The sequence below is a fragment of the Pinus tabuliformis genome, chromosome 9 (assembly GCF_031772625.1).
Source record: "Pinus tabuliformis cultivar Carrire ecotype Pingquan chromosome 9, CPIR1, whole genome shotgun sequence".
Classification (NCBI taxonomy): domain Eukaryota; kingdom Viridiplantae; phylum Streptophyta; class Pinopsida; order Pinales; family Pinaceae; genus Pinus; species Pinus tabuliformis.
This window is the reverse complement of record NC_142307.1, coordinates 1,105,878,252-1,105,889,843: the sequence shown is the minus strand read 5'-3', so window position 1 is coordinate 1,105,889,843 and position 11,592 is coordinate 1,105,878,252. Positions and strand designations below refer to the sequence as shown.

The window sequence follows — 11,592 nt, the reverse complement described above, 5'->3', positions numbered from 1 at the left end:
CTTACTGTTTCGTATGGCTCTAGGCCTGCCATCATGCACCTTAGAATTCAATCCACATTGTATCGTATTATAACTTACAACATTGGATCAGATGGAAGGACTTCAACATAGAGCATAAACCTTGAATCTAAAAGAGTGCACGCTAACTTACTGGAGGTGGGCACATCCCAGAGGCTTTGAGCTTTGCAACTGAAGTGTATTTGCCACTGTCTGCAACAGAAGCCACATCTCAGATTCAATTATTTTGTCTATAGTAACACAACCGCCGCTAAATTTATCGAATCACCCCAAATCCCATTTAACACACGAGAACAGAGCTAGGCTGAGCGAGATGTATGCAAATTTTGACATCATGGAGAGCTTGAGTTTTCCCAAGATTGAACCCTGAACCTTAGCGAAGAAATCCTTGTTCGGCGACTCGATCCCGCGACCTTCGTGCCGCAAATCGATGTTGATGGTGCGTTTTGCTGCTGCCTTTTCCTGTTCTTCGGGGTATGAAGGCGTGGTGGATATGATCGCCGGGGCCGAAAGAAAGAAAAAGCCCTGGTGGTCTCTGCTTTTCGATATTGTCGACGAGCCAGAGCCATCCTCTTTCACCACTTCTTCTCCTTTGTCTTCAATGTCTGCTAAACCTGAACCTGAAACCATCACTGTTGCAAACCCTAGCCCTAAGGCGGCGAGAAGGAGTGGACTAGGATTCACGACGGAGAAGGCACGACTGTTGGGAGAGGAGCTTTAGGCAACAGAGAGCTTCCACAACATCATGTACCATTCTGCCAACCCTAAGGCGGCGAGAAGGAGTGGACTAGGATTCACGACGGAGAAGGCACAACTGTTGCGAGAGGAGCTTTAGGCAACAGAGAGCTTCCACGACATCATGTACCATTCTGCCATCGCCTCCCGCCTTGCTTTCATGGACGACCACTCATCTTCCTCCCCCGCCTGATTTCCTCTGCATTCACACCCAACTGAAGCCTCTTTGCCACTTGGCACTGTCTGCAACAGAAGCCAGCGAATCCCAATGTTTCCACAAAAGCACTGCCTTGCTGTTGGAGGTAGGAGTGCCATACTGTGGTACAAAAGCAGGGCATTAGGCCCGAGGTTTGGGCAAGTCTCTAACCACGTAGAAAAATTGAATGATATTCATGAAACAGATAACTTACGTAGAGGATCTTTGTTGTTGCTCGTACAGAGTCTACCTTCTCGAAGGCCGACTCTGCCTTATCGAACGCCTTTGTTGTTGATGGTACAACGCTTGCCTTATTGACCCTGTTTCTAGTCTGAAAAATAGCAAAACGAATGGAAGAAAAGACAGCGGAAAATTTGTCCCAGATCCAGTGGCAGTCATCACATTATTTGAACGTCGACTCTACCTTATCGAACGCCTTTGTTGTTGCTGGTACAGAGCCTGCCTTATCGAATCTATTTCTAGTCTGAAAAACAACAAAACAAATGGAAGAAAAGACAACGGAAAATTTGTGTTAGATCTAGTGGCAATCATCACATTATTTGGATCCACCATGAATTGAAGTGTGTCAACATGCATGTTTTGTCCCATTTGATTTCAGGAGCATTGACATATCCATTATCTTAAATATTATTTTATCTTTAATGTTAATTAGTAGCTAAAGCCTTAGGTATTATTGAGCATACGATTGCTGAAATAGAAACCACATAGAAACCACAGTGAAGGATTACAAATATAGAAACTCAATATTATGTTGGCGCTTTTATAAACATGACTCACTACCTTAAAAATTATTTCCCACGAGCAGCCTCTACTTGACAGTGATAACCTTACACAGATTTTATTAAGCTGCACAATGACCTACAATTTGTCCTTTCACCCTCCGAACACATGCCATCGATTATTTACTTCTGCAGATACATGCATGCATTTTCCAGGACAAATGTCATTCCATACAAATCCATGTTTATTACATGGATTAGTTCTTTTGAATTCCTCACATAATGAGGGCATTAATGCAGTAGCCACGACTGTCGAATGTTAATTGAAAATGAGAACTTCTAAGGACGTTCACAAATTAATTTGTGATGATTGCTGGGGTGGGAGTTACTAAATTAGAACTTCTAAGGAGGTTCACAAATTAATTTGTGATGAATGTGTTGGCTTTCCGTTAATGGCAGTGTAGAAGGTGTTATCAATGTATCTCCTTTGTCAAGAATTTCTCCATAATGACTATGGACAGTTGCTTTTCGAGTAACCAAATAAGGTTTAGCTGATCTAATGACTAAAGATTCCTCATCAACTGCTATAATTTGACCAGATTCGGGGAGTGGTTCATCCTCGAATATCCATACACTTTCAGGAATCAATTGTCCAAGACTAACTACTAGAAATGTTTTTTCGCAGAATTCGGATTCAGATGAGGAAGAGCACCAATTTGGACCCAATAGATTGGAAATGATGTTCCTGCATGGATCAAAATGATAAATTATCATATTTTCGTCCATGAAATAAAATTTAGGTACTTGGAAAGTATTGAAAGAATTGTGGAAAATGGAGTGTTTCTTTGATAATACTTTTTTATAAGTTAGAAAATGGGAGGATGGAAAATGGTTGGTTATACTATGTAAATTACCCAAGAGACCTGAAAATTCAATGATTTTTCTCATAGGATCCTTTCTATTTGATTGATTTCCCATATCATAACATTTAGAATCATTGAATAGAACGATTCGAAAATAGTCGGATGGTGATAGAACCATGAAAGATCCATTGTCTTCTTCCCCATTAGATAATGAACAAATAGTTCCTTGATGCTTACTAATTAATTGACTTGCCCCATTGGAAGATAAAAGATTAGTGTGGTCCAAATTGTTATGGAACATCAAATTTGGACTTGTTTTATTGTCCCTTCTCCACATGAAAAAAGGGGGGTATTTCATCAAGCTAATTTGAACCATATTGTTAACGATCTTATTTGTTCTTATTGAAATAAGAGAAACATAAGCCTCAGATTCTAAAGAATCTATTTGTTTCCAATCAAATCCTATACAAGTTCGAACCAATGGAATACTTATATCACTCATTACTTGGATTCATTCACCATCTTCATATGAAATAGAATAGCTAATTTGAACTTGCAAGTTGTCCCCTTCCCTCGATAAATCTAAGGAAAAGGGTGTTGTCATATTCAACCCATCAGGTATTCCACGTTCTATGTTAGAATATCCAAAAATGGAATTTCTCTGTAGAATACCACTTTTGGGTATTCTAAGAATTGCATCAGGACAAGGTATTATTCTTTTTTCCCATTCTTTATCACATTGCAATGAGACGATGAATCGATTCATTTGCTTTTTCCCCTTAATATTGTAATTATTAGGGTAAAAGACATAAATAGAGTCTTGATGCTTGTTGGATATGGTCCGATCAGTTTCAGTTTCTGAATAACTGAATATTTGTTCTTCCTTCTCATAGCAATTTGAGTCACCTGATCTATGTTCCACTTGATCCACGTAAGAATCGGAAAGTGATTGATGTTTGGCAACAAAAGGTTGAACATATACTTGATCCTGATACTTATGAAATGCAAAGGGTACTACACGGGATTCGTATATACCTCCTGATAATATCCATAGATAACCCGTCCTGAGTATAGGATGAACATTACCCTGTACATATTCAGGTGCATGACACACATTGGTACTCCAGTGCATTTCTCCTTCTAAGTCAGAATATATATTTTTGCGAACTTTTTCCTTGAAGGAAGATGTTCTAGCACGAACCTCGGTAATAAGTTGTTCCGATTCCACATATTGATCATTCTGAACCAAAAGCAAACTTTGTGGCGGAATGGTTAAGTTCTGTACTTGATCCTGAACACCAATAGTAATGGATAAGTTATTATGACATAGATAAGCAGGATGTCCATTACGTGTACGTGTGGGATAAACCAAATTTTCATTGAATTTAATCTTTCCATTGAAAGGGGCTCTTATATGTTCTTCAATATCACCAGTAAATACCCCCTCGGTATGAAAAGTCCTTCGTGTTAATTGAGTTCCTGGTTCTCCAATGGATTGGCCCGCAATAATACCTACTGCTACTCCTAATTCAATCAAGTGACTGTGAGTAGTACTCCGACCATAACATAATTGAGAAATCTGAGATATACTCTTGCAAGTAAAGGGGGTTCGTATATATATTGGTTGTGTTCGAAGGTTTATTAATTGATTGGCAAGTCCAACTCCAATATCCTGATTGCACGTGGGAATGCATCTCCTATTTATATATACATCATTTGCTAGCACACGGCCAATCAGTATTTGTGTTCGTACAACAATTTCATTTTTGTCCCTCTCTCGACCTCGAATGGGACTTATGAAAATACCTTGGATAGTGCCACAATCTGTTCTATGTACTACAATGTGTTGAACTACTTCAACGAGTCTACGTGTGAGGTATCCAGCATCTGCTGTTCGTACAATAGTATCCACAACTCCTTTACGAGCCCCATGACAGGAAATAATATATTCCGTTAAAGAGAGCCCTTCGTGTAAATTTCGTCGAATGGGTAGATCGATGATTTTTCCTTGAGGATCTGACATTAATCCTCTCATACCTACTAATTGGTGAACCTGAGATGTACTTCCCCTAGCTCCTGAGAAGGACATCACATGTACTAGATTTAAGGGATCAGTCATGCTAAAATTCGGATTCATTTATTTTCTCAAATATTCACTGGTAGCATACCATATCTCAATCGATTGATGTAATTTTTCCACTGCGTGTACATTCCCATAATGATTCTGTTTCTCCGAAACAGAACCTTGTTGCTCCGCATCTTGGACGAGCCATCCTTTGGAAGGCGATGTTAAAAGATCATCAATTCCTAATGAAATAGCTGTATCACTAGCTTGTTGAAAACCCGAAGTCTTGAGTTGATCCAAGATATGTGATGTATATGTGATTCTGAAGTGATCTATTAATCTGCTAATAAGATTTTTAATGGCAGTTTTATCCATCACTTTATTATGAAAGGGAAAATTATCAAAGGGCAATCTAGTTCGTTCCTTCATAAGGATAAATCTCCATATTTTCATGAGCAGGATTAAGCAATGGGTTCAAGTCGGTTATTCGAAGGCTTCCTCGATCTCTATATCTGCACTAATGAAAAAATCATAGGATCAATAACATTAGATCCTGAGAGCTGGTAGTGATTTATTTGGGTGTTCATAATAGGCAAACCCTTGTATGGCTTCTTCCATTTCTCGATTGAAACGAGTACGACCAACAGTTGTTCGAATGTATATATTAAGGATTTCTCCAATTGGATTTCGTGGAAAGTACCCAAAGATTCGTATTGAACTTCGATAGGGGCTTCTTTGTTTACTAAGGTAATGATACGTAAATCCACTTCCCCCCACCGGAGCCATACGGGGTTGTATAAGTCAATTCGTTTCTGTCGGTAAGCTCTGAGCACATCATCATAACTATAAAAAGAAGGTTTCTTACAAGAAAAGATTTTATTTTCCGAGTGATACGGATGGTACCTATTCCCATAAATACCTTGACTATTTTGGATCGTTGATACATAAAGTCCAAGAAGCATATCCTGAGTCGGTATAGAAATAGGATCCCCGATAGCTGGAGACAAATGATTTGTCTCAGAAAACATGAGTAAACGAGCTTCTGCTCTAGCTTCCAGAGATAAAGGTACATGGACAACCATCTGATCTCCGTCGAAGTTTGCATTAAATCCCCCACAAACCGATGGATGTAAACGAATGGCACGTCCTTCTACTAAAATAGGTTGAAACGCTTGTATTCCCAATTTGTGTAAGGTAGGTGCTCGATTCAACAATATGGGATGTCCTTGCATAACCTCTTGAAGTACTTCCCATACAATGGGTCCCTTATCTCGAATCATACTTTTAGCAGTTCTTAGGTTGGGAGAAATATGTCATCCGATGAGAATACGAATTAAAAATGCTTGAAAAAGCTCTATTGCTATTTCTGAGGGTAATCCACATTGGTACAATGATAGAAAGGGACCCACCACAATAACGGAACGACCTGAATAATCAAATCGTTTGCCTAGTAAATTTTCACGAAATCTTCCCTCTTTGCCTTCGATCACATATGAGAACGATTTGTAAGGCCTATTATGACTGTCTCTCATTGGTTGTTCGCAGATACCATTATCGGGAAGTGCATCTACGACTTCCTAGATCAATTTTGTTTGATAAATAACAAATGACTTAGATCCACTTCTTGCTAATAAATTTTAAGAGTATTATTCCGATTGATAACTCTTCGATAAAGTTCATTTAGATCCGACGAGGTAATAAGTCCACCTTCACCTAATTGAACGATTGGCCTCGGTTTGGGAGGAAGAACTAGTAATAGGCATAAGACCATCCATTTTGGTTCTATATTTGTTCAGAGAAAATGTTTAGCCAATTTCATGCGTCCAACCAGAAAATCCTTTCTTCTTCTAATTTTTTCATCCTCCCATCTATCCACAGTAGATTCTTGGTTCTCTTCCAATCTATTCCATTTCAATTCCACCAAGTTCTTCCATTCCATATGTGAACGATCTATAATCATTTGCAGATCTAGACCCATTAGTTGTTTCCCGATAGCATCTGCCCCAATAGCTATTTCTCTCTCTTTAAATGTTCCAAAACCCCGAGGAAAGAGGTAATAAGGACAAGCAGAGAGGTAATGAGGAATAATCTCTCTCCAGGATTGAATCTCATAATCGAATGTACCCCGTGATCTCAATAAAGTTGGTTTGTTAGCTATGGGCATAGCAAGAAAAATATTTGGATAGGTTATTCTAAGATTTCCCCCCCTTCAGGATCGGACGTGAAAGTTTCCTCTCATCCGGCTCAAGTAACTAAAAAAAAAGATGCAAAAAACTCTTTTTCGCTCTGAAGAGAGATCGCTACTCTCTGCTCAAGTTCCAAGTGAAATTGAGTATTCCTTTATGTTATGATTCTACAACATAGATATGGAATTATTGAGCAGTCTCCTCCCTTTCGAACAATCCTTTTCTTCTTGAAAGACGTTCAATTAGGGATTTACTTGTCTTTATCTCGTTCCATTTGAACCTTTAGGTTCCTGCTTGCTTTGCTTTACTTCGATGGTTACAATACTATTGATCGAAGCATATGTGCGATGAATAGAATCCTATAGCCATATCTTCAGTCCGGAATACCTCTATTCAGGGCTAACCCAAATAAAAGAGAATTAATTTCAAATTCCATTATCTGAAAGAAGTGTTTTCATGAAGTTCAATTAGCAATTTGATACATAATATCTAAACCCTGGACTAATTCCTCTTTCTCAGCATCTTGAAAAGATGCTTATAATTCCAAGCTTCATGCTACTCCTCTGGAGGGTCATGTCAGAGCTAAAGGCATTCCAATGAGATTTAATAGGATGACAGTTCCTGATTACGGATCTGTATGATCGGAACTTGTGATCAAGTCACACATCGCAGTATACTGGACCTTCTAATTCTTTCCGAGTTTTAGCTAATAGATTCGCAATATAACTGGGAAGGCGTTTCAAATACCATACGTGAACCACCGGACATGCCAGTTTAATGTATCCCATTTGATATCTTCGAATTCGAGAATCAACGAATTCAACTCCACATTGTGTGCAAAATTTTGCATCTATCTTCTCATTTCCAATCCCTGGAGAATTTCCACAAGAACAAACTCTACTTTTGATAGGTCTAAAGATTCTTTCACAAAACGATCCATCTCTTTCTGGTTTATTAGTTTCATAATGTAGAGTATAAGGTTTAGTCACCTGTCCAAATATCTCACCATTAGGTAAAAAATTTTCGAACCAAGCACAAATCTGTTCGGGAGAAGCTAATCCAATTCGAAGTTGTTAATGTTTATTCTGGTCAATCATAAAAGATCTCAATTTATTGTGATCAAACTTCCTCTCTATCTATCTGAAAGTTTTTCTCAGATATAATAGCATGATTCAATTCTAGAGCTAAAGATCGTAATTCTCGAATGAGAAATCAGAAAGATTCTGGAGCAGTGTCAGGTTTAGGTATGGGCCCTCCAGTGATAATGGCACCAAGTACTTCATTACGAGTTCTAATTGGTCAGATTTGAGAGTAAGAATCTCTTGTAAAATATAAGCAACACCAAAACCTTCTAGAGCCCAAACTTCCATTTCTCCTATTCGTTGCCCCCCTCGTTTGGATTTTCCTCTAAGAGGTTGTTGTGTAACCCGTGCATAAGGTCCACTCGAACGTGCATGTATTTTCTCATCAAATTGATGACTCAATTTAGACATATAAGCTTTTCCTATTGTAACAGGTTGTTCAAAAACATCTCCCGTTCTTCCATAAATTAATCTATGTTTTCTAGGATGATCTGGTTCGAATACCCATGGATTAGCTGTTTGCTCACTAGCTTTGTAAAGTTCAGGAAACACTAGTTTTCTTGAAGCTTCTCGCTCATATTTTTCGTCAAAAGGTGTTATTCTATAATGTTTGTTCATCGGGTTTCTTGCTAAACCGAGCAAACATTCAAAGATCTGTACTACATTCATTCGTGAAGGTACCCCTAATGGATTCAATACCATATCAACTGGTATTCCATTTTGCAAATAGGGCATATCTTGTCTGGGCAAAACTATTGAAATAATACCTTTATTACCATGCCTTCCAGCTGTTAACACCCAGGTTGTTCCCTATGACTCCCAAGGGAATACGGCCGGGGTAACCACTAACCAATCTTTGGGTTACAGTTACTAGCCTAACTGCAACCAGAGAGGGCTCTCTCTTTATGATTTGTCTCTTATTATGATGGTGTTTTAGGCTAGCTATTATGCTCAGGTTTTGGTTTATGTTTTGGTTGAAGGATTTCTTTCAGGTCTTATGATGCAGTGTTTAGACAGTATAATACCATTGGGCAATGGAGTCTGAAGTTGTGAAGTGATCTGATACGCTTGTTTGGTGGTGCTCAAACTGCAGGGCCTATTGTGTATTCTAAACAGACAAACTAGATCAAATGGTGATGTATGTCGATCAACAGAAAGCAATTAAGAATTTTCTATTGAGGTGGTGGGTGAAGGTGAACTGCACAGGAGCAAAACTTGAATTCCTGTGACAAAGGTCACTGTGATAGATGTATTCTGAAAGTGCAGCATTTAAGAATTACACTTAACTAGATTACAGCTGAAGAAAATATTGATAAACAACGCAGATTGAACTCAGGTTACTCAATGAATAAATCCTGAAAGCTATTCTTTTTCCTTGTTGCTTAGTATTGAAAACAGATAACATATATGGATTTTAACAAAACAACTAATTAACAGAGAGAGATACAGAGACTTATTGTATGATGAAATACACAGGGATCCAGCAGTTATCAACAGACACCAGGACACATCCAACACCTCAGAAATCCGAGAAATTCCATTGCTTTGCTCTATTAACTTCTGAAAAGGATTACAGCATAAGAACTTCTTCAGGAGAAATCAACAACAACCCTTGCAATCATATGCGAAGGGGACTTTATAGAAATGCGTATACAAAATATCTCAGGCATTGAGTCATCTGAGAGAGAAAATATCTTCATTATTACGTTCAGAAAGTAGGCAAGGAGTTATTACAATTTTAAATGCAGCGTAAATGCCCTTTATGTCTGTCAGAGGATTGTTTTGACTTTTGAGAGTCACTGAGTCGGTTGCATTACTCTGTTTTAATTCTGAAATACACATTTACTTTTGGCTGCGCAGTGCATTCTCGGGTTTGCCAGTTGTGGTTTTCTTTTTCTGCTTTGTTGGCCGCTACATCCGCTGAGTTGGCTCAGCTTTGATTTATGCTGCATGCTGACTTTGCTGAACTGTGTTTTTTATAAAAAATTTGTAATAAAACAGAAATTTGGTGAATACCTTAGTGATTACAAAATTCTCTGTATTGCATCTGTCCACCATTCCTGTGTAGGGAGCTGATGCCTGAGGATGGCTTCCATTGTCTCTTCAGCTTCTGTATATTTGAAAAAATTTGGGGCCACATCAAACAAGTGATTAATTTCATTCATTATGAAAAATAGATTTTCTATTTTACTATAGAAAACATGTCCTGTAATAGGCCCTGTGTCTTCTGAAGTGCTGGCCTTCTCATTGATCTGTGCTGAGGCAAAAACATTTACTCTTTTAGCAAACTGTTCATGGGTGAATAATTTCCCTCCGCTGTTCAGTAAGCTAGGGAGTCCTCTACTCTGCAATACCTGAAATTTCTCCATGAACTTATTTGCCTCTGTTTGCATATCCTGGGTTCTTCTGTCCAATGTCTGCACCAGATTTCTAAGAGTAAGAACCCTCTTGATCATTTGAATAGTCTCAGTTCTATTTGTGATTCCAATGGTGGCTAACTGAGAACTTGTTTTGTGGTTAAGCACATTGATCATTCTTGTAGCAACTTCAGGCATATTTCCTAATAAGGCCCTTGATGTTCGGATTTCCTTCTGTGCCTTTGGGATGAGCTCTAGTTGCTCATGGATTGTCTCAATATATGGCCATTGGTTGTTGATGGATTGGCCAATATTGGACCATATCATTGCTCTGACCTCAGATATGATTTTATCTAGCTTGAGCTCATTCTCAAGCTCCTTGATCCTATCTTTAAGGGCTTTGATTTCCCTGGCCTTTTCTCCCACCTCTCTTTTTGTCTTATCATGCCTTTCATTGACTTTGGCCAGCTTATCTCTGGTTTCTTGTAGCTCTGTCATCTGAGCTTCCAAGATTTGTATTTCATTCTTTAACTTCTGCATGTCTAGGCTATGTGCCTGTTCTGTACTTGTAGGTGCTGCTGAAGTGGATGTAGCTGTTTGTTTAGTTTGTTGAGGTGGAGGCACAGTGGAAGGAGCAGCATCCTCAAGATTGATAACTTGAGGAGGAGGCTGAGAAGTCTGACCCTCTTGTCTTTGCTTTAGTGCTGCTTGTAAGGCCGCTTGAGTAGCCTTAGACTCTCCTAATTTCTCTTGTGTCTGCAGGAGTTGTTTATAAATAGAAATTAATAAATCTGTGGTGTCCTTCTCCTGTCTTTGTTTGGCTACCTCATCTGTCTGAGGGTGCATGGTGGCTGGTAGTTTCATTTTCTTCCTCATGGCGGCCAAGTCAGCATCCCTCAACTTCAAGAGTTCCTGTACCCCTGACAGATCTTTGGGATCATGCCCAATTTCAATGATTATGTCTTCCAGGGATCTTATTCTGTTGTCCTTTGCCTGGGATGATGCCTTCCCCAGTTCTAGTTGAGAGGCTGTGGCGTTGAGATTGCTTTTTAGCTTATAATTTTCCAATGTCTCATCTGCTAATGAGGCATACACCATTTCGCCAGTTTGTTTATGCAACTCAATTTTATCCATTGGGTGTATGTCTTTGGCCATGACCTCCAGGTTAGTCCTGAGGTAATCCGAGGTAGATTGGGGTTGCAATGCAGTAGGCATGAAATGGCTCATTATCATTTTGCCTTCACCTACATCAAAAGCAGACATAAGTCTCTGCTGATTGGAAGGAGCCATGTTTAGCAGGTGATTGTACAGTTGTACTTTGATAGGATCACTCCTCCTCTTGATGTCTAT

The 11,592-nt window shown here is 38.9% G+C and overlaps 1 pseudogene; it reads left to right on the top strand.

Annotated features, from left to right (window-relative positions):
- The first annotated feature begins 352 nt into the window (after window positions 1-352).
- LOC149152524 (uncharacterized) lies at window positions 353-946 on the top strand (annotated as a pseudogene).
- The last annotated feature ends 10,646 nt before the right edge of the window (window positions 947-11,592 follow it).